The 22,499-nt window shown below is 34.9% G+C and overlaps 1 long non-coding RNA gene across 1 annotated transcript; it reads right to left on the bottom strand.

The window, feature by feature from the left end:
• Positions 1–4,466: 4,466 nt before the first annotated feature.
• Positions 4,467–20,359, bottom strand: LOC120591635 (uncharacterized). Its single transcript, XR_005649936.1, has 3 exons — positions 20,226–20,359; positions 17,743–17,813; positions 4,467–4,602 (listed from the first exon to the last, which is right to left on the bottom strand). It is a non-coding gene; the product is annotated as an uncharacterized LOC120591635 (long non-coding RNA).
• Between the last annotated feature and the right edge of the window lie 2,140 nt (positions 20,360–22,499).

Here is a 22,499-nt window from a genome sequence, read left to right on the forward strand (position 1 = left end):
ATTGCTGTGAAAAAACTTTTCAGTTTGATGTAGTCCAATTTGTTTATTTTTTTCTTGTTTCCCTTGCTCAAGGAGATATGTCCGAAACGAAATTACTAGTAGCAATGTCAGAGACATTACTGCCTATGTTTTCTTATAGAAGTTTTATGGTTGCAGGTCTTATATGTAAGTCTTTAATCCATTTGAGTCTGTTTTTGTATACGGTTTAGGAAGATGGTCCAGTTTTATTTTTTGTCATTTATCTGTGCAATTTTGCCAACATCATTTATTGAAGAGACTGTCTTTACCTCATTGTATATTCTTGCCTCCTTTGTCATATATTAAATGAATGTATAGGCATGATTTATTTTTGGATTCTCTATTTTGTTCCATTGATCAGTGTGTCTGTTTTTATGCCAGTACAATGTTGTTTTGATTACTGTAGCCTTGTAGTATAGTTTGATATCAGATAGTGTGACACCTCCCACTTTGTTCTTCTTAAGATTGCCATAGCTATTCAGGGTCTTTTATGGTTCCCTATAAATTTTAGGATTATTAGTTCTAGCTCTCTGAGAAATGTCATTAGTATTTTGATAGGGATTGCATTGAATCTATAGATTGTAGTATGGCCATTTTAATGATGTTGATTCTTCCTACCCATGAGCACAGTATATGCTTCCTTTTATTTATATCTTCTTCAACTTCTTTTTTCATTGACATAATTTTCTGAGAATGGGTCTTTTACCTCCATGGTTAATTTGATTCTCAGGTATTTGATTGTTTTTGATGCAATTGTACATTGTTTTCTTAATTTCTTTTTATGAAAGTTCATTGTTGGTGTATAAAAATGCCACTGACTTCCGAATATTAATTTTATATCTTGCTTACTGAATTCATTGAACAGTTCTAACAGTTTTTTGGTGGAATCTTTAGGGTTCTTTCTATGTAGTATCATGTCATCTTCAAATAACGCGAGTTTTACTTTTTTTGTTCTCTTTTTTGTCTTATTACTGTGTCTAGCACTTCCAAAATAATGTTGAACAGGAGTGGTGAGAGTGTGCATCCTTGTCTTGTTCCAGATCTTAAGGAAAATGCTGTTGGCCTTTCCCCTTTGAGTATGATGTCAGCTGCAGGTTTGTCATATGTGGCCTTTATTATGTTGAGGAATGTTCCCTCTATTCTCACTATGTTGAGAGTTTTTATTATAAATTGAGGCTGGATTTTGATCAACGCTTTTTCTGCAAATGTTGATATGATCATATGATTTTTATCTTTCTATTTGTAAATGTGGTGTATCACATTAATTGATTGCAAGTATTGTACTAACCTTGCATCCCAGGAATAAATCCAACTTGATCATGGCATATGATCTTTTTAATGTATTGCTGAATTTGGTTTGCTAATATTTTGTTGAGAATTTTTGCATCAATGTTCATAAGAGATATCAGCCCATAGTTTTCTTTTCTTTTTTTTTTTTTTTTTTTTTTTTTTTTTTTTTTTTTTTTTTTAATGTCTGGCTTTGGAATCAAGGTAACAGTGGTCTCATAAAAGAAGTTAGGGAGCTTTCCCTCTTTTTGAGTAGTTCAGAGTAGTTTGAGAAGAATAAGTGTTAATTCTTCTTTGAATGTTTGGTAATATTCACCTGCGAAGCCATCTGGTCCAGAACTTGTGCTTTTTCAGAGGTTTTTGATTACAGATTCCATTTAGTTGGTGGTAATCGGTCAGTTCAGGTTTTCTATTTTTTTGTTGACTCAGTCTTGGGAGACTGTATGTTTCTAGGATGTATTCATTTCTTCCAGATTGTACAATTTGTTGGTGTATAATTGCTTGTTGTATTTTCTTATAATTCTTTGTATTTATGTGGAGTCCATAGTTATTTCTCCTCTTTCATTTCTGATTTTATTTATTTGAATCCTCTCTCTTATTTCCTTAATGACTCTGGTTAAGGTTTTATCAGGTATTTTTATCCTTTCAAAGAACCTACTCTTGTTTTCATTAATCTTTTGTTATTGTTTTTCCAGACTCTATTTTGTTTATTTTTGCTCTGATCTTTATTATTTCCTCCCTTCTACTCATTTCTGGCTTTGTTTGCTGTTCTTTTCCTGGGTTGTTTCCCCCCACCCCACCCCCCCATTTTGTTTTGTTTTGTTTTGTTTTTTTAGTGTAAGGTTAGATTTTTTATTTGAGTTTTTTTCTTCTTTCTTGATGTAGGCCTTTGTTGCTATGAATTTCCCTCTTAGGACTGCGTTCACTGTGCACCACAGATTTTGAGATGTTGTGTTTCATTTTCATTTGTCTCTAGGTATCTTTTGATTTTTTTAAATCTCATTTTAACCCATTCATTGTTTAGTAGCATGTTATTTACCCTCCATATGTTTGTGTATTTTCCCATTTTTTCTTGTAATTGATTTATAGTTTCATACCGTTGTGATCAGTGAAAATGGTTGATATGATTTCAATCTTCTTAAATTTATTGATATTTGTTTTATGTACTAACATGTGGCCTATCCTGGAAAATGTTCCATGTGCACTTGAGAAGAATGTATATTTTGTTGCTTTGGGGTGAAATGCTCTGAAAATATCTATTAAATCCATCTGTTCTAGTGTCTCTTTTAGGCCCATTGTTTCCTTGTTGATGTTTTTTTCTGGAAGATCTGTCCATTAGTGTTAATGGGGTGTCAAAGGCCCCTACTATGAGTGTATTACTGTTGATCATTCCTTTTATGTTGGTCAGTAATTGCTTTACATATGTAGGTGCTCCTATATTGGATGCATATATGTTTACTAGGGTTATGTTCTCTTTATCATTATGTAATGGCCTTTTTTGTCTCTTATTATAGCCTTTGTTTTAAAGTCTATTTTGTCTTATGTAAGTATTGCTAATCCATTTTTTTTTTTTTTTTCCATTTCCATTTGTGTGAAATTTCTTTTTCTATACCTTTACTTTCAGTCTGTGAGTATCAGTTGATCTAAAGTGGATTTCTTGTAGGCAGCATATGCATGGGTCTTGTTTTCTCATCTATTTGGCTATCCTATGTCTTTTGAATGGATCATTTGATCCATTTACTTTTAAGGGTTTATTGTTAGGGACATAGTTACTGCCATTTTATTATTTGTATTTCTTTGTTTTTTTCCTCCTTTTTTTTTTTTTTTTTTTTTTTTTTTTACAGAAGTCTTTAACATTTCTTGTAATACTGGCTTCTTGGTGATGAATTCCTTAAGTATTTCTCTGTTGGGGAAGCTCTTAATCTCACCTTCCATTTTAATTGAAAGCTTTGCTGGGTAGAGTATTTGTGGTCATATATTCTAGTTTTTCATAACTTTGCCATTCCCTTCTTGTCATTCCCTTCTAGCCTGCAAAGTTGCTGTTGAAACTTTTGAAAGAATTAGCAGACATTCTTATGATTGTGCCCTTGTAAGTAACTAGCTGCCTTTCTCTTGCTGTTTTAAGATTCTATCTTTGTTTTTGACCTTTGGTATTTTAATTATGATGTGTCCTGGTGTGAGTCTGTTTGAATTCCTCTTGTTGGGGACTCGTTGTGCTTCCTGGACTTGTATGTCTAATTCTTCTGCCAAGTTAGGAAAGTTTTCTGTTATTATTTCTTCAAATAAAATCTTAATTCTTTGTTGTTTCTCTTTTCCTTCTGGTACTTTTATGATATGGATATTGTTATGCTTCATGTTGTCCCAGAGGTCTCTTAAACTATCTTCATTTATTTTATTTTATTTTATTTTTGCCATTCCTATTGGGTGTTTCCTGCTACCTTGTCTTCCAGATCACTGATTCAATCTCCTGCTTCATCCAATCTACTGTCAAATCCTTCTAATGTATTCTTCATTTCAGTTATTGTAATTCTTCATTTCCGGCTGGTTCTTTTTTTGGTTTCCATGTTCTTTTTAATGCTTATTATCTCTGTTGAGGTTCTCATTGAGCTCATCCATTCTCTCCCTAAGTTTACTGAGCATCCTTATAACCATTATTTTGAACTTTGTTTCTGATAGGTTGCTTGCCTCCATTTCATTTATCTTATTCTCTAGGTTTTTCTCCTGTTGTTTCATTTGTGGCATGTTTCTTTGTTTTCTCATTTTATTAGCTCTTCTGTGTTCATTTCTATGTGTTAGGAATATTTGTTTCATCCTTCAGTCTTGGCTAGATGGCCTTATGTGGAAGATGTCCTGTGTGGTCCAGTGGCACCTTCTCCCTCATCACCTGTGCCTGGGGTTCTGGATGTGATCTTTGTGTGGGCTGTGTGTGATCTTCTGTTGTAGCTAACCTTTATTTGTGTTAATACATCAGTAATGGGATTACTGCTCGGCTGACTGACTATGGGAGCTGGCTGTGCCCACAGGGTATGAGTTGCTGTGTGGGGGCTGACCCCAATGAGTGGAATTTTCCCTAGCAGGCTTATGTACTTGTTGCAATCACCCTTTGTGTATATCGCTTATGGACCTAGTCAGGAGTTGCTCTGTTTTGGTCTAGTGCCAGTCTCCAGGTATGTTGTTTTTGTAGTACCTTGGGAGGGGATCCTCAGTAGTCCAAAGTCAGCTGCTGTCTTTGATTGCTCAGGGCTACCGGGTGGGCACTACAAAGTGATCCACAGATGGTTGCTGCCTATGCTGGATCTAAAGGTAAGTAGAAGAGACAATGTTGTAGGTTGAGGTCTGGTAACCCCCCTTACGGAAACTGGGGCACTTTAGCAGAAGGACCAGTGTTCCTCAAGGCCTGAGACTGCCTGTCAGTTGCCTGTAAGACTCCACAACTGGAAGAGCCTCTGGGTGATATGTGTGTTGTGTGGTGCAGTGACCCCAGGAGTCACTTGGATTTATTGAGCAGATTTCCCCCGCTGCCAGAGCAGTGTCAGTTTACATGACAGTGCTGTCTCTGTAGCTCCCTGAACAAGTTTCAGATCATAGCAAAGCTAGCTTGCTGTCCACCTCGGGCCTGCAAACACCCAAGATTTGTTCAGGAATTACCAAAGCTCATGGGTGTGAGTTTATAGCCCACCACTGAAAGCTTCTCCCAGATGCATGGGCTTTCCGTGGGCTGCATGAACTGACCGCAGTTTGTTTGCAGTTAAATTCGTGACCCAAGAAAAGCATAGGATGGTACTGGGTTGCCTGGGAACAGGCTTGCCACAGGTAATTTGTGGGTTAGGTGGAGCAATGTCTCAGTGAGGCACAGGGCTGTCAGACTTATATAGCACAAATTTGCTGTCAGCTCTGGAACCACAGGATCCCACAAAAGTCACATTACTGTGAGACCTACTGCCATCTGGGATGAGCCCACAAACCCCTGAGATCTGCCCGAGTGATATTTATTGTATTTTGTCCTGGTAGCTGTGATCTTCTCATTACTGTGTTCCCTGAAATTTGCTCACTTTGCTAGCTCAGGTCCATTGTCTGTGCAGAATGCGCAACACTGGCTAGGGGCAGGGCAAGGGCAGCTGCCTGATAATGTGCCACAGGAACTTTGTGGATTGGATGGGTCAGAATCTCAGGGAGTCAAGGGCCATCAGGCCAATACCTCAGTTTTTCTGCAAATTCTGTGCCTGGTGCGTTCCCGCTGTAGTCACAGATCACAGTGAGACTGGCTGCCAAATGCGGCAGTCCCACAGACCCCTACAATCCCCTCACAGGATATTGCAGTTCTTGCATGCAGCAGAGGTCTGCCTGCAACTTATTTCTCTACAATGTGCCCGCTGTCATAGCCAAAGTTTGTTCTCTGTGTACAATGTGTGACTGGTGGGGAGGGACAGGATGGTGGCGGTTGTCTGTCAACAGGCCCACCTTGGGGAATTTGTGGCTTGGGTAGGTCAGGGTCTCAGCAAGACAATGGCCATCAAGTCAATACAGCCTCAGTCTTGCTGCAACTTCTGTGTCTGCTCAAGCATTCCCACCAAAGTCGGATCACAACAAGACCAGCTGCTGTCTGGTACTGGCCCACAGATGCCTGAGATTTGCCCAAGTTTTTGTTGGCAGCAGTGATCTACCAGAAACTGTCGCTGAAATGCCCTCACAGAGTTGACTGCCTATGGCAAAAGTTCTGCCCTGGAAAGGGGTAGTGAGAGGCAGCTGCCAGGCACCAAGCCACCTTGGGCAATCTGTAGATTGGATAGGGCGGGCCAATCTTTTCAGGCCAGTGAGGCTTCCGAATTGGCCATGGGGGCTACGGATCTTTACAAGCAAGTTGGTGTGGTCTGTAGATTGCCGTATAGATCCGCCCCCCACCCCCACCTCCCAGCGCCCGACTAAGGCACAGTGGTGGCTATCTGTCCAGCCCTCGTTCCCACACCAGGTAATGCAGTCTTTCCCCGTATAAATCTTGCAGGAGCCTCTGACCCACTGCCAGTGCCCAGGATGTGTGTCTAGGGAGAGAGAGCCTGTGCATTGTCCCTTTAAAGGGGCATCTGAGATTTCAGTCTATTTCCATTTCACTCAGAGGGATGGCCCTCAGATTTTTACAGTCAGATATTTTGGGAACTCTTCTTCTTTGGGCTGGAGAGGCTCGAATGGGGCTAGGACTCCTTTCTCCTTCAGGGGTCCTCTGCGGCTTTGCTCTCCCTCCTGGTGTTCCTCCACCACCTGCGGTTGCCAGATTTGAGACTTTGCCTCTCCTACCAGCTTCAATGTGGCTCCTTCTTTATATTATCAAATATACGTGTTATGATTAGCTGAACTTCAGGGGACTCTCCACATTGATTATTTTATAATTTAGTTCTAATTTTAATCCAGACCTGGGAGGAGGTGAACCCTGCTTTTACCTAGTCCACCATCTTCCCAAGCCCTCTAAATTTTCTTTTAATGGGAAAAATAATTAAGCCAAAGATCCAAAATACTATGGACCCCAAGTAAGATAAATTTACCACATTAAGGGAAAATCATAGTGTCAGTGCTGGGGTGATGTGAAATCCAGTGACAATCAGTGATGTGGAGGAGGAAGAGAAGGTGGAGTATAGTGGATAATGGACGTTGGCATGGTGTGCGTTGTCCCCGGTTCTTCCTCGCCGACACAGCAAAGAATTACAGGTCGGCGAGATTTAGAAAAAGTAAGATTTATTGAAAGTACATTTTAGAAGGAAATGGGCTGTGCTAAGGAAGCCTGCAGAATTTAGGAGATAAAGAGATAAGATACTACACCCCAAAGGGTGAGTGGTTTCCAGCCAGTAGTGCTGTAACAATGCAGAAATAGGAAGGTCTGTTTATATTTGGGCCATGATGGGAGGGCCTAGATGATATGTATGTGAGATCACCTTGATTAACAGTTGGCTGCTATATAACACTTTGCCTAGTGCACATGTGCTTACCCAGAATTCAATCTGTTATAATTAGATTCATGAACTTCCAGGCATAGTCATGAGATTATTATGATGGTATAATGAGGCTGGAGTTATAAGCAGGACTTAATGTGCATGCATTTGTAGCTAGTTTAGCCAGCAGCTTTTATGACCTTTGTACTCTAGGATTTGGGTTAATTTATAACCCTAAAAGAGTGGTGTTTCTGGGAGGTCCTTAAGGAAGGTCTTCAAGGGAAGTTTCTATGGTTACAGAGCTGGGCCTTAGCTCCTGTCGCTCATGCCTGACTACCTAACACTTGGATAATGTTAAGAGATGCAGAACAAAAAATGATAAAATTTAAGAAATATTTTTTTTAATTTAAGAAAACAATGATTAGAAAAGAACTTTCTTAAGCTGCTAAAAGATATCTACAAAAACAACAGTAAATGTTATACATATTGTGAAATGTTGAAAGTTTTCCTCTTGAGATCAAAAATAAGGTACTTATTATTCCTATTAAACACTATATGGGAAGTCCTACACACAGTTTGATAAGGTGATAAAGGAATAAGAGATATAAATAGTGGGAAGAAACTAAAACTGTCATAATATGCTAATGATAGAATATAGAAAATACTAAATCATCCACAGATTAAAAAATTAGAACTAACAAATTTAACAAAATACATTGACAGGTCCAATATTCAAAAATCAATGTGTATATATTTATAACAACTATTAGAGAATGATATTTTAAAACATACCTTTTATAACAGAATTAAAAAATTAAATAACAGAAAAGCTTAATGCTAGATAGATGAGAATCTAAGCAGAAAACTACAAATATCACTGCAAACTAAAAGAAAGCCTAAATAAGAGAATATATATCATGGATTTCAAATTCTCAGTATTGTAAACATATTTATTTTTAAAAAATTGATCAGTAGAAAAATATCATTCTCAATAAAAACCCTAGATTATAGTTGTATGTATATGTAGAAAGAAATTGACAAGATTATTCTGAAATGTACATGAAAACTCAGAGTCAAGAATAGCCTACCTATTCTTGAAGTAGAATAAAGTTCTATCATACAGACTACTGGACAATCTAGAGTTGTTTTAAATAAAGTATATTTTTGCTGCAAGCTAGACAAATAGACAAATAGACCAAAATAGAGAGTTCAGAAACAGATCTACACTTACAGATTTAGTTGATTTACAAAATAATGCAACTGCAATACAGTGAAGAAAGATGTTCTTTTTCGTAAATGACATTAATTCGTTTGGCTATTCATGTAGAAAGTTAAACTATATATCCAGCTTATACTGTACACAAAAATCAATGCCAAATGGCTTGTAGACCTATATATAAAAGATACAGAATACATTTTCTGAAAGATAAAATAGGAGAATAGCTTCTTGACTTTGAAATGAGCAAATATTTCTTAAGTGGGACATAAAAAACACTAATGAGAAAAAATAATAAATTCCTTACTAAAATTAAATATTTCTGTTTGTCCAAGCATAACAGTAAGACAGTGAAGAAGTAAGTTTCAGTATTGAAGATAATTGTATCAATCTGACAAAGGGCATATATCTTTAATGCATATTAAAAAGAAAGACAGAAAAAAAAACTATAATCAATAAGGGAAAGGCAGAATCCCAGCTTTAAAAAAGGTAAAAATTTAAATAGGTCCTCTAAAAGATTTACTAACCAAATGCTCATTAAAAATATTTTTAAAGTGTTTATTACTCATCATTATTTATTACATTATTACTTATGATTAAACAATTTAAACTATAGATCACCACTAGGCACCTACAAGACTGGCTAAAATTAAAATATCATACCAAATGTTGATGCAAATTCAAAACTACAGGACTTTTAAAACATTACCAATAAAAATATAAACAATTACTCTAAAAAACCTGTTTGGCATTGTTTTCTAAAACTAGACATATGCATATCCAACAGTTCCATTCCTAGATCTATACCCTACAGAACTGCAGATGTATGTACACCACAACACATATTTAAGGATTTAAATAGAAGCATTATTCATAATAACCTCAAACAGTGTGTGGGGAGGAATTCATCAATACTGGAACTGATAAATAAATTTTGGTAACTACTTATGCTCCAGTAAAAAAGGACAAAACTTATGTTATGCCCAAGAGCAGGGCAAAATCTAGCAAATATTGAATGAAATAAGCCAGAACCAAAATCAGATAGTGTACATACTATCTGATTTAATTTACGAAAAGTTAAAAAATGGACGAAACCATTTTATACTGTTAGAAGTCAGAATACTGATATCTTTGCTGTGGGCAATAATAATTGAGAAATTCTTGGCATTGCACATGTGTATTCACTTTGCAATTCTTTGGGCTCTGTAATTATGATCTGTGTACTTTTTTGTGTCTACATTATATTTTAATAAAAGTTTAGAGGATCCTACATAATAAATCTATTTTAATGTCAATTTCTGTTAGAAATATAAGCAAATTAAGAGTTTTATTCTTATCTCTAGTTAAAAGAAATAAGCACATTGATATATTTAAAATAGCATAAGAAACATCTTGAGAAATGAAAAAAGTCTTTGCATTTTTATGAAATAAAGACATCTTTGAGTTAAGTAAATATTTGAAGTTAATGTTGCTTTCCATTCTCATAATGGCTTCAAATGGATTAAGGGAGCAAAAATTACAGTAAAACTGCAATGAAAGTTTTAAAAAAAGAACATATTTTTGAAAAAAATTTAAGAGTAGTACAATCTATAATTTTAAAAAAAAATTGAATTGATTCTGAACTTTGGAAACTGTGATGGAAAAACAAGCCCGATATAAACAAAAAATATAATTTAATTCAATTCAGTAACTGTTTACCGAACATCCATTAAGTAACTGACATTCTAGTGCAAAAAAGTAGAAAGCACAATTGCTTCTTTCTGATGCCTAACAGTTTTCTTTAAAATAGAATCTTCATATTTGTTCAACAAATGGAGTTGAATTTATGCCATCAGGAAAAAGTTTTATCTATATAGATGTTAATTTAAAAAAAATAGAGTGATAAAATAAAAGGAAAAAGATAACCTCGATTTAAAAATAAATAGTATTAAATTAGTGAAAACTACTAATACAATCTGAACTTGGAGTAAATAGCCACAAGTATTATTAATGTATTTTAAGAACCAGAGAGTAATACTTGTAGTAACTTATATACACTTAAATGTGTTAGCTGATGCTTTCAAACTAAATCCTAAGCCCTTATAGTTGATTAGAAACATCAGGCTACTGTTAAGTTAGAAGAATGAAGACATTCTCTGCTGGAAAATGAAGGGAATGTCTCCAGTCTCAGTTAGGTCAGCCAAGAGCTAAAGGAAGAGAAAGACTAGCGTAAGAATCAAAAGTTATTAAGCTATATCGTATGCATTTAAAAAGCATATTTTATGTTAATTCTTCCACGTAGAAAGAAGAAAAATCTGGTAATAATTTACACTGTTTAGACCCATCCCTAAGGATGTTAGCTAATTTGGAGTAATAATAAATTGTATCAAGTTTTTACTTATTTTATAAAATTTTGTAAATGTAACTTTTAATTTGGGACTGGGACATGGGCCTCACTTTCTTATTCCCCATGGAACATGGGCTCGGGCCTCACAATACAGCCACTGTAGATGCAGGGTGTCAATATTAATACCCAAATCTCCATGCTCCAAGAACCACCTTGCTTGCTTGAAAGAATATTGGTGCCTATGAATCACTTTGAATTATAATTTGCCTCTGGGGTCAGCAGAGTGGGATTGGGTGGCTTAAGCTCCCACCAGATCTACAGATACAGTGCTTCTCTAAGGTCATTCATCCCCAAGACAATATTGGACCTTGGTAAATCTTAGACACCAACTTCTGCCTTCTTTCTGCTCTTACAAAATTAAAAGAGGCATATTTTTTCCATGTTATGCCCTTTAGGACATCCAACAAAAGCTAACTTAAGACAAAATATATTAAAAAAATTATTAAAACTATTCTTTTAATGGTTGCTCAGATGGGTGAGCCAAAATTGTTCGGCCAGTCCAGTTTTCAAAATTGCAATGCTCTTCATTTCCAGTGTACCTTCTGAAGCCATTGCTGTTGGAGGTATGCCACTCCAGAGTGAATGTGAAAAACTACCTTTGGACCTTGAAGCAGTTGGGCAATATCTTGCTCAAATGAAGTGAGAAAACAACGCTATATGTAACACTCAACTTGATAAATAAGTAGTATACAAAACCAAACTTGCTTCTATTTCAAAAGATTATAGCCCTCAGCAAATCTTTCTAATTATAGAGAGAGTCTCTATCGTCTAGCAATGAAATATGTTGCCAAAGCACCTGGATTAGAATTAGAATATCTCATGAACTTACATTTGAAATTCCTTTGCTCTGCCAACTGTCCCTGAGTCTGAATCTGGCTCACCATCCTGATTCCTTCCTTTGATTGAGCTTTCTCTAGGAAACTCTTTTCTTGCTTCAGGCAATCTGGACTCCACAGATATAAAACTGCTCCTTGAAAACATCTTAATATGTTTGTGCCATGATAGTTACATTAGTTCAAGTTATTTATCTAGGAAGATCATCAGGCCCAGGAGAAATTGATGGATCTAAATAGCTAAAAGTAGGAATGGCATCTCAACAGCTCTATTCATCAGTAAACATTAGTGTGATTGTGGTAGTCAGGAGAATTGTAGAGGTGTAGTTGCAGTACCAGGGGTAGATAATAAATCACGTAAGGTAAATAATAAAGACAGTGACATATTCAGATGTGTGGCAGCCAAGAAATAGATGTTTTGATAAGGTGTTTGGTAAGAGAGCAATATAAGATGAAATTTCATATGTCATGTGCAAAATGTAGAATTTTACTGTTGTAGAATGTATAAACATAGGAACTATTTTGATATACCCTATCAAGAAGTCCACTTTAACAGAAAATTTTGCCTTCCTTGATCTGTGCTTTAAAAGTTATTGATTTTTCAGATGACTCTTTGGCTATTTTTGCTATATTTATATTTCTTTTCTTTTCAGCAAAAGGTTTATATGTTATTTCATAGTATATTACTCAAAGTAAAACAAGATCAGCTCGGAGCAAGAAGTTAATATGCTACTATGACATATTGAAAAGGAAGAAAATATATTTTCAGAATATTTGAATCAATTCAAAATTTGAACTTTACACTTTTCTTTTAGAAATGTTTTCATGTAATGAATAATTCATATTTTACTAGTGATATTTCATTTATACTTGTTTGTACAATATCTAAAATGCACTTGTATTTAATAGATTAAGGAGATATCCTTCTATGTAAACCTAGAAACAGCATCATTTCCAGGTATTATAGTAGTAGTAATAACAATAATAACAGTTAGAATTTATTCAGTGCTTTCTTTGCTAAGTAAATGTACTAAGTTGAGTCAGATGAAATTGCCTCTTTTGTACATCAAAAAAGGGGGAACAATTTCATATGCTTCCACTTTAATGTAAGTGATCTCATTTAATTCTTATAACAAATCTACATGTTGGGTATTCTGTTTTATATACTAGGAAACTAAGACTCAGATTAGGTCTTTGCCCAACATAACACAGTCAGGGAAAATGATAGAGGTGGTGTTTGAACATAGGTGGTCTGTTTCTAGAGTCCACTAACCGTTATGTTTCTAATCATTATGATATATAGCATTCAATTCCAAACTATTAAGTATCTCATATAGTAAATCTGCACCAGTAAGTTGATGCTTATGATATACAGGCACTGTGAAATTACTCTCCATTACTAATGCTTTCTCAGAAAGTTGCCTTTTTTTATTTAATAAATAAGTTTAAGCTATGCCCCTCTTCCCTAAAAAGTATTTTCATAACACTTTTTATCAGAGCTATTATGTTATAACTCTGAATCCAAATGATAAAATAATCTAATACTAAAATGTATATTTTATTTGACTTAAAAAAAGAGTTCAGATTAATAAAACAATTAGTATTACAACTCTTAAAAATCACAACATTTATTAAAGTTTCACTATATACTACCATGGTTCTAGTTTTTAAAAGTTCTTTATCTCATTTAATTCTCTGTGGTATAGGTCATATTTTATCTTCATGTAACTAAGAATTAGAGAAGACAATAACTTGACTAGGCCTCATAGAATTGGAAGATTTGGAATTCAAACCCAAATATTTTTAGCCACTATGTTCTGTTCAGCATATTTTTCAATAGGCTAAGCACTCCTTAATACTGAAACATGACAAAGTACATATGTATAGCTATAACTAACAGAAAGAAAGTAAAGCCTATCTTTTTTTTTTTTTTTGAGATAGCAATTTAATTAAACAAAATATAACTTGGGAATTGTTCATTATGAATTCCTATGTTAGAATAAAGGCAATTATTCAAAATTACTCAGGCCAAATTATTTGTCATGTTAATAAGAAAAAGAAAGCCATGGTTTGGATTGTTATATTAAAGTCTTTAATAGAATGGATAATTATTTATAGGTAAAAATAAAATACTTATGTGTAAAAAACAGTACCCGTATTTGTTTTGCCATAGAACAAAATAGAGTTCAGTAGATGAACCACGGAATTTTGAATCAAACTGTCTTCAGCTCGAATATGGACTATTATTTTGGTGAGTTAATTAATTTCTCTAGGCTGTATGATTACTGAAATGGAGATTTATATAATATACATAATTTATAATAATAATAATAATAACCTATATAGCACTCATTATATGTTAGGCACATAGGGCCTCTGTATATACTAACACACAAGAACCCTGTGATGTAGACTACAGAGGTAGTCTAACTTCAAGTCTATACTCATAAAAAAATACAGTTAGCTGCCTTATTGAGTGTTTTTTAAATCAAATGAAATAACATAGATAAAATGCTTATATATTTCACACAGTCAAAGCTCCATAAATGTTAGTCGATGTCAAATTGGTAATTAAAGCATGTATCCAAATTTTTGATCTATTGAAAACTGAGCACTGTGGCAGGTTTTGGCCTTGTTTTCTAGTAAACATAGCTAAAGCTATGAACCCATTCAGTGCTCAGTTCTGCATGTTAAACTGACCATGTTCAATAAGTATGGTAGATTGCAAAAATAGCCACAAATTATTCACTTTTCTGTATCCATGTGGCCTTACCTTCTAATACTGAGTGTCCACCCACTCTGACTGGGCTTTGCCAAGTGACTTGTTTTGGCCAATGGAGTAATAGCAAACATGAGACAAGCAGAGAACTAGAAAGTATTTATACATTGGGGCTTGTCCTTTTCTTGCTGCTCATGGAACTCTGCAATCACTGTGTAAATGAGCTCAAATTAACCTGCTAGATGAAGAGAGACCCATTCACTCGTGTTGCACTAGCCTCTTGCCAGCTACCCACCAGGGCTATGAGTAAGGTCATTCCAGACCAGTCAGCCCCAATCAGTCCCCAGGTGAGTCCTGATGCATGATTGGGATTAGCTGAGACCTGTAAAAAAGCCACCCCCTAAGTTCAGCCCATATTGCAGCCTGACAAATTGTGAGCTGATTCAATAGCTATAGTTTTAAGCCACTAAGATTCAGGGTGACATATTATTCTCCAAAAACAACAGTAAGAAAATTAAGCATCAAAATCTAAACAAACAAACAAACAAACAGATGAACAAACAAAACAAAACAGAAACAGACCCATAGTTACAGAGAACAAGCTGATGATTATCAAAGAGGAGAGGGCTGGGGGAATGAGTGAAAAAAAAAAGCCATTTACAATAGTATCGAAGATATAAATATCTAGAAATAAACCTAACAAATGATATAAAAGACCTGTATACTAAAAATTATAAAATACTGCTGAGAAAAGTTAAATAAGTTATAAATAAATGGAAAGATATATCTCGTTCATGGATTAGAAAAACCAATATGAAGATGTAAATTTTCCTCATATTCATCTATAAAGTCAATTCAATCCCAATGAAAAAAAGAAAATTAAAGGTCAATGAATCTTTCTTGATACTATAGTGTGAATGAGGTAGAAGGGAAATTATATGGAATTTTGGCAATTATTGGATTAATATGATGATATGGGATAAACGAATGAAGGAATTCACATCTATATTCTGATCTGCATTATATAATTTGACACTACATAGGAGCATGTCATATACAGGTTATAAATGCACAGGTGATTGATCATTCCTGGAGTTGTTCGAGGTCATCTGGCTTGGTATTCAGTCTCATTTTTGAAGCTGGCATACCTAGACATTAATGTAAGTTAGCAACTGAAAACTGTTACCTTCCAAGTCCCAGCAAGATAATATTTGGCAAAATTTTCAGTTCCGTTCTCAGAGTGAATGAAAAAAAAAAGGTCACAGGGAATTCTGCCAGTCTGGGGGAGCAGATGCTTTTCAATATGAAAATCTCGACCCTGGGTATAGGGTGTGTCATCTTCCTCTATATATTATCCCCTATTTATAGGGGTTGTTGCAGATTCTGAAATGTGACTTCCACGTAGCAGCAAAATTGAAATCCAGAAAGATCTTTTTGTCGAGCTAGCCAACATTGTATTTCTAAAGTAACATATTTGAAGACCAACTAATTTTTCTACGTGAATAGCTGATTCATTTTACTGTTAAAATAAAGAATTCTATCTATGTAATGTAGCAATATCAAAATAAAACAGTGGCTTTCATTTTAATTAATCTGTGCATACCAATCTGGAGAAACTGTGGACCAAATAAATTGTTTTTCTAAAACATAAATTGCACACAGCAAAAGCCTGGTATAAAAATAACCTCATACAGTTTTAGTCATTTCCCTAATTCCAATACCCATAAAAACATATAACTTGGCAAAACATTTTTGAATGATTTTCTGTCAGTTTCTATTGTTGGAACATATTTTTTTTCAAAAGACTAAAGGTGTTAACTGAGTACTCTATAATACTTAAAAACATTCCAGAATAATATAGCATAGTATGCATGATCAAATAGATTTTTCTGTGTTCTAAATTTGTAACAATTATTTCTATCTTTTATGATACATATCAAGTACCTCTTATAGCTCAAAATATGTGCTTATTGAAAATAATTACATGTATTTGTTGAGCATAGCTATAGAATGAAGTCTATTTGACCTGGGAACTGCATGACATAAGAACTGTTTGGGCACAGGAATCGCAATTGTCAGTTGGTGAGAATATATTTACCATCTGTCATCTACCGTGTTTCTGTTTGGCATTGCCCACTGGAACATTCGGAGTGGCTTTCAGCATTAAAATTCTCTCCCAGTTATGATATCCTCAAGTCAGTGTTTTTCCAGCTATTACAAAGCATATCTGTTAAATCCATTATTCCTACTACCATAGTTTTGTCTAACAGGAGGCAAAGTACTTGGACAGGATAATTTGTATATAATAGAAAATATGCCAGCAGCAGATGGATAGGTGGGGTATGTTTAACTAAACAAAATTGATAGAAGACTTTTTTAAAAAGGTTTAGGAGAAAATAGCAGTTTGAGGCCAGCTTTCAATTCACTGAGCTATGAAGTAATGAGTGTATAGTAATAACAGCAGACATATTTTTAGTAAATAAAATTAATGTAAATATCCGTGAATTAAGTTGGGTTTATCTATTTGTTCATCTCCATGGATACATTCATTAAAAAAAAAAAAGTTGATATTTCATTGTTAACATTGCCCAAGGGAAGATTTCCAAGAAGTATCCAGAACCATTGACAGAAATATATTATAATACATTATGAACTATCTCATGTTGCTGTACCATATGCTGATTCTATTTTTAATATTATCTTAGGATTTTTTAAATACTACATTAATTAGTTCTTTAAAAATATTTCCTTAAATTATATTTAGTATCCAGCATAACATAAGTGGACATACAAAACCTTAAATTGATATTTTTATAATTTCTTCTCACCCAGAGAGCATTACAAGCAGATCTGGTGAACGCTAAAGTGATAGCTGATATAAATTCATAGGCTATTGTTTATTCACCCAAAGTGCAGGTGACCCATTTATTTAGGTGTCTTGGTCATTGACATTGACTACCATAGCTAACTTTATTATTTAGTGATGTCAAATGATGCCAACAACTTTAACAATAATAGAAATCATCACATCGATTATGCTATTTTATAGCTATATTTCAATAAAATAGCATACAATAAGGTAAAAGATACAAAGTAATCATATAAATGTTTTTCAATAAGGAAAATCAAATTATTGACTGCAAGTGGGAAAAGAGTGATTATTTAAATATGACATTAAAGTTGAAAATGTATTCAAGATTATATATATATATGTATCTAATTATTATCATATATTCTGTAGCTAGGATTTCTGGATTGAAATGTCAGCACTGACATTTGTTGATTTTGTGACATTGGGAATGTTTCCTAATATTTGGCCTTCATATCCTAATATGTAAAGTAGAAGTAATATTACTACTTACCTCATAGAATTTTTGAGATGGTTAAATGTAAAGTGCTTAGCAGAGTGCATGAAGCATCTGATTTCTACCATCTATAAAGTGCAAATATTCATAATATGAATGAGTATCAATGAATTAGGCCTTGCCATAAATCCCATTTGTATACTTTTCTCATTCATTTTTTTGGATTCACCAAATAAACTCAAAGATATTTTATCCATTGGTATTACCTGATTTGTTTCAGCATGTTATTTCCTTTCCTAAAATGCTATTTTCCATATCTTTATGGAAAGATATCAGTCCCTGACCGAATTGTATTAAATAATGACATACTTATATCATGCTCTATCCTGTGGTTCTACTGAATTTTCTTCATAACACATATTATTTATGTATTAACATTATTTGTCATTTATTTGTTAACTCATTTATTATTTCCCTCATTTTACTTATCACTATATTTCCCAAGCCTGAAACAGCACTTGCTATAGAATTGGTGATCAATGAATATTTATAAAATAACTGAATGAATACATACATATGTGTGTCCCCTTATTGCTTCCTTAGCCCCAACTTCTATATATTCACTGCTGTTTACATCTTTGCCACATTTTCGTCCTGTATGGACATTTGAATTGGGTGATAGAAATCTCAGTCTCTTCTGTATAGAACTTGCCTCATCGTCAGTTTTATCAGCATAAGATTATATTATATTGTATTATGTTATAATACATCATATGATTTTACATTAGTTATATTTCATGCAATTTTACATATGTAGGACTTTGATTTCTTTATATAACACATTTCAGGTGTTTTATTTCAGTATAGTTTGGGATTCAGAATTTGAGTGTTTGCCCAACTAGTAGGCTGCACCAGTCATGAGTATTTTCACTATCTGGTATTCTTGGAAGTGCGTTTTATACATGGATTTTAAGTAAAGTCATATGAGAGATGTAGAAATGCATAATAGGATTTACTCATTCAAAATTACTATTGGGAAAAGATATCTGCAAACAATATCTCCGATAAGGGGCTAATATCCAAAATACATAAAGAACTTACATAAAACAACAACAAAAACAAACAATCCTATTTAAAAATGGGGAAAAGATCTGAACAGATACTTTTTTCCAGGAAGACATATAGATATTTGAAAACAGACATGTGAAAAGATGCTCAACTTCACTATCTATAAGAGAAATGCAAATCAAAATCACAATGAGATACCACTTGTTAGAATGACTATTTTCAATAAGACAAGAATTAACAACTGTTGAAGCAGATGTAGAGAAAAGAAAGAACCCTCATACACCACTGGTGGCAATGTAAATTGGTACTGCTACTTTGGAAAGCAGTATAATGTTTCCTCAAAAAATTAAGAATAGAGCTACCATAAAACCCAGCAATCCCTCTTCTGGGTATCTACCTGAAAAATTTAAAAACAACTATTCATAAAGATATATGTGCCCCTATGTTCATTGCAGCATTATACACAATAGCTAAGACATGGAAACAACCTGTGTCCTTTGATGGATAACTGGATAAAGAAGATATGGTACATATATACAGTGGAATACTACTCAGCCATAAGAAAGGATGAAATATTGCCTTTTGTGACAACATGAATCAATCTTGAGAGTATTATGCTAAGCAAAATGTCAGGTAGATAAGGATAAGAACCCTAAGATTTCACTCATATGTGGGATATAAAACAGAAAGCAACGACTAACCAAAATAAACAAACAAACTCATAGACACAGACACAGAAGTGTGGTTACCAGAGGGGAAGAGGAGTAGGGGAGGATGAAGAGGGTAAAGAGGGCCTAATGTATGGTGACAGAGGCAACTAGACTTTGGATGGTGAGCACGCAATTTAATATATAGATGATGTATTATATAATTGTACAATTGAAACTTATATAATGTTATTTACCAATGTCACTCCAATAAACTTAAAAAAAGAAAAAATTATATATTAAGCATCTGTCATGTTTTATTAATATTGAGAATTGGGGCCTTTGCTCCCCAACTTCAGAGTATCCAGTGTCAGTGGTGCCTACTAGGCCGGTGTAATGGTACCCCTGCTAAGGAAGACTATTCTATTATGAACATACAACATTTCTGCCCTTACAAGTAAAGAATTTAGAGGAGGAAGACAAACAAGTAATGAAAGTGAAATCACTAACTACCATGACAGAAGTACAGGAAACTTCATAAAGTTAGGAGTCCTAACACATTCTAGAAGTCAGAAAATGCTTCCCTGGAGAAGCAAAGTTTATTCCAGAAGGATAAGTAGGGATAGCCTAAATCTTCCTTACCTGTGCCCAGGACTAGATGTGACATGCCAAAACTACAGGGAGTTGTATTAAATAGTGGCTCAAGGCACTAACTGTGCTGCTTTGGTGCACAAATGACAGGACACAAAAGGAGATAAAGAGACATCGTTCCCATATGGTAACTCTGGAGCTTAAAATATCCTTTAAAAAATCCTGGGAACTCACCAGTGACCAGGTGCTTCCCCTTAAGACATTGCCTGGCAGTATCCTTTAACAAGAAGGCTGGAATAAAACTGAGAACTTCTGCGACAGCACGTGAGAACTCGCAGAAATAACCAGCCAGCATTTTCAGACATTGCACACTGGAGGGAGAGTGATATCTTGCCATTAAGAGAGAGCCTGTGGAATTTGGGCATTAATATTAATGAATCCTTATCCGAACCCACAAGCTGGCAAGGGCGGCAGACATTCTGGGAAACTTGCTGTAACAAAGAGGATGTATTCCTGTGACATTTTAACTTGGGAAATCCCTTCATACAAAGTAGAATTAACACACCTCATTTAGGGATTCTTTGAACATCTAGATTTCTTTATGGTTCCTCAACTCTGATCCCTCAGGGGGGTCGTTAATCTCCAGATTACCTTCATTTTATCTCGCCAGCAGCTCTATAGCCTTCTCTTTCCTAAAGGGAGGCACACAGATCCCTCTGAATTGTTTTCAATTCAGGAACCCAGTCAACACTTTCACAACTCCTAAATTACATGGATTGTGAACCCCAGAAATATAAACCCCCTTTGTGAATGACTTCTGTATGGCTTATTTTTCCCAATTGTTCACTATAGCCCCAGGCCAAGCAAAGAAAAAAAAATTGATGCTTTCCTAGTCTGGATCACACACAGATTGATTTTGTAAAAGCATTAATAACTTTATTTCTAGATGAATTGTAATTAAATATCACTAGGATATGATTTTAACAATATGTTTATAAAGTAGGATATAAAAAAAAAATGTGTGCCTTTGAGTTTCATCTCTACTGAGTTATCTGTGTAGCCCAATCAGTCTTTGTAAAGTATATCAAATTTTCCCTGTCATAAAACAAAGACTGGTTGTCATAACTGGCAGCATGGACAGCACTCTTCAATGGATTCATTCATTTAATTAATATTTATCAAGAGCCCAGACAGAGCCTGGCAGTCTAAGTGCCAGCCACTCCCACCCTCACTGCCTTTTTGCCATCTGCTGCACATGGAAATGCTAGGCAATCGGCCACATTGAGATGAGAAAATGTTGTGTTCCCAGGTCCTCTCTCTTCTGCTTCCAATTGCTTAGCTATCTCTAATTTTTCACATGGCTTGAACTTATGTATGAATTATATTCAGAGGTACATTATTCAAAGCTCTAAATATGTTCGTCTACAGGATAGTTTAGTGTTAGGTTTTTCTTTCCTTTGGAGCCTACTGAACCTAAATTTACTATAAATAGGTTTGCATATTTCTAACCATGTATGAAAAAATATGAAATGGTTTTATCATGGAATCGTGGTAGTCAGAAAATTTATTATACAGAACTTAAGGATTACAAAGAGTAAAGTTCTTCACTTGGAATCTCATTGAGACATCACATCAAAACTTTTATATCTTTTCAAGTTGTATTAGCAGTCACAAAGTTCTGTTTTAAATCAATGTTCAGGTTTGGTTCCCTTTCTATCCTTTTCTCACTACTTCATAGATGTCTCCAGTAAAGAAACAGGATACACACAGCCCGTAGTACCTCAAGCTTGAAAAATCTATTCCCTCAACTGAGCATCATAGGGTTTAATATAGCCAGGCATTGTCATTGTCCAAATAGTGGCCTTCTAACTCCTTGGTTTTCTGTCATTTGCCATGTTTTAGCTGCTGAATGGTGCTTTTAACCTTAGTTTGTTTCAACTCTGAAACCCCGAGTTGGAACCAGCCTTTGCTATCTCTGCTTCAGTGATGGCCTTTCTCATCATTTCTAGTGATGTTTGCCCACAGTTCTGCTGCATTCCTGGGGACCGTCTCCTGCTCAGGGACTGAGGTTCTGTCTCTGCCAGTTACACCCCACCCCACTGCCAGACATACTTTGTTCCATTGCTTTATTGGGGTGCTCTTCAGGACTGTCGCACTTTGGCAATGCTGCTACTTGTTGCCATAACTCTTCCAAGGTTTGTTCCTTTTTTTTTTTTTCTTCCTGATGAATCATGCTTGATGGGAAAATTGCTTGCAGGATTTATTGTTCTTTTTTACAATTTCGTCAGAGAAGAGGGTCCAAATAAATTGAATAGTCATTAATGCAATCACCAAGGTGCATATCTCGATGCTCCAAAGATGGAGGGGTTTCTAAGGTCAAGTGGTGGATAAAAGATTGAGTGTAATACAATTTCTCTTTCCCACTTTTCCAGTTCTACCCTCAATCTCTCTCAGGAGTGTAGTTGACTTGATCATGGCACTGAGGAGATGAGGAAGAGTGCCTAGAAT

Source organism: Pteropus medius, unplaced genomic scaffold, assembly GCF_902729225.1.
Source record: "Pteropus medius unplaced genomic scaffold, Ma_sr-lr_union100, whole genome shotgun sequence".
NCBI lineage: Eukaryota > Metazoa > Chordata > Mammalia > Chiroptera > Pteropodidae > Pteropus > Pteropus medius.